This window comes from Aplysia californica, unplaced genomic scaffold, assembly GCF_000002075.1.
Source record: "Aplysia californica isolate F4 #8 unplaced genomic scaffold, AplCal3.0 scaffold00005, whole genome shotgun sequence".
NCBI lineage: Eukaryota > Metazoa > Mollusca > Gastropoda > Aplysiida > Aplysiidae > Aplysia > Aplysia californica.
In genome coordinates, this window is record NW_004797275.1 from 3,351,693 (window position 1) to 3,353,907 (window position 2,215).

At 40.4% G+C, this 2,215-nt stretch overlaps 1 long non-coding RNA gene across 1 annotated transcript in view; it reads right to left on the reverse strand.

Annotated features, from left to right (window-relative positions):
• LOC101857156 overlaps positions 1-1,097 on the reverse strand; it is a 14,966-nt gene extending 13,869 nt beyond the window's left edge. The window contains exon 1 of the long non-coding RNA XR_220054.2: positions 961-1,097. This is a non-coding gene — a long non-coding RNA (uncharacterized LOC101857156). The remainder of the gene's footprint in view (positions 1-960) is intronic.
• Between the last annotated feature and the right edge of the window lie 1,118 nt (positions 1,098-2,215).

Here is a 2,215-nt window from a genome sequence, read left to right on the forward strand (position 1 = left end):
GGGGGAGGTGACAGCCTCCAGCCGACACAGACCGGGTACATGTAATACCCGTAATGCCGAGGACTCCGGGTGGACGAAAAGGTGGACAGACGGACGATACGCGTAACACAAAATTGCTACTTACGACGCACAAAGAATTAGGAAAGGCAAAGGAGAAAAATTCGCGGAGAACGGTCACGAGAAGTTACTGTCAAGCTGTTTGTAACGGAATGCTGGCCTTGAGAGCGGCTTGTGGCATGTGCCAAGGTTTTGTAGAGAAAAAGAACATTTTTTTAAGTACAAGTTTTTCACTAGGGTGGAATGTCACTGGTGCCATTACCGCAAGGCTCTTTTTCAGGACAATCATTAACTCTGCCGACACGTCAAAAATAATTAAGGTAGTTTGAAAGAGGGCTCAAGGGCGGGAGGGGTGGGGTGGGGTGGGGAGAGTATGAGACCAAGAGTACACTTTTACATAGACAAAACACATTTTTAAGAATTACTTTAAATTAATTCTACTTTCAATTATTTCTAACCTGTATGTCAACGTTATGCAAATCAAAGGTGAAAATTTACTTTCAATTACATGTATTTCTGTTCTGCATTTCAGTGTTGAGAAAATCAAAGGCGAAAATTGCCCTGGCACAGATATCTGCGTAAGGCCGAGGTAATTAAGAGTCAGACAGAAGTCAGAATTGTTCCTGTCCTATCAGGTATATTTCTTCATAGACCTTTCCCCATGTCGATAGATCAATGAGCACGCCTTTGAAAAGAGTAAGCATACTAATTATAGTCCGACCTTACTGACTGCTCTGTCGCAATCGTAAGTAGGTAAGTTCATTCAATGTTTAAGGTCATTGGCCCATATCACATCATGCAAAACACCCATTTAATTTGTGTTGGATCTTGAAAGTGTAGATAAAAAATCACAAACAACAACAAACAAAAACCCATAACAAGTGAATGAGCAGTCGAACTTACAATTGTATATTTTTGACCTGTTTCTTGGAATGAGTCTGGCGTGTTCCAGAACAGGCCCTGATATTGCCTGCCATCAGCATTTGAAGGGAGACGAGTGGATACAGGCAGCGTAAAAGGGGGAGGGGGGGCATTGCGTTCCTGAAAGCAAACATAAAGATGTAATGAATACAATTGTGGTTTTTCTTATTACATCAAGTAATGTATGTGATTATTACCCATCAACTGACACTGTGCACAAACACGCACACTCAAACACACACACACACACACACACACACACACACACACACACACACACACACATACGTATATTCTACATATATACACATACTCAAAAACATACACATACACACAAACACCCATGCACACACGCACACAACATACACATATATGTGTATACTGAGGCGTGTACTTTCGGATGCAATTTACATATCCATATTAAGGGTTCTCTCTATCCCTTTTTTTTGTCTCAATCTGTTTCTGTTAATAAAGATACCATTCCCATAATATCTTTTTAACCCTATCCGTACTCCGTGGGGTCATTTTGTATCCACGTGGTTGTATTCTTCATATTTTTAGAATACTTATAGTACGAAGATCGCTTTGAAACTTTCAGTATTTCTTAAAAAATCATTTTGACAGACTGCTATGCAAAGCGTGTGGATCGGATTAACGAGTAAATTTTCTCTTTAGAATGTGGTTCCCAAGTCGTATAGAAACGGTAGTAAAACACGACGTACGGATAGGAAAATTGGTTAACAAAAACGTGATTTTTGAAAGAATTTTAAAAATATAGTATACAAACCAACAGCAGTTGTAATCATGAACGACTTAAATGTATGGAACAGTGGAAGAATGAATAATAATATAATAATGTGAGAATTACTACCTATTTAGTGCGAATTCAACTTCGTACTCATCTACCCTTCCTCCCCCCCCCCAACATTCCCTTTCCACCCTATCCCAAACACCCTGCTCCACAACAACATCCACCTCCCACGCACATACCCCCCCACCCTCTCCCTTTGTTTAAAGCTGCGCGCAAATATAACAAAACTCACAATAAAAATAGAACTTAAAAGTTCACGAGACCAAAAATAATAATAATGCAGGTGCCATCGTTTGGGGTGTTTGCTCCTGCTGTCAGCTCGTTCTATGATTGGCTGTGGTGTAGCGACATCTGCTGCAGTGTGAGTGTTATACGATGGTGGAACTTATGATGTGACAGGCTAACGTTAATCTTTGCCGCACAATG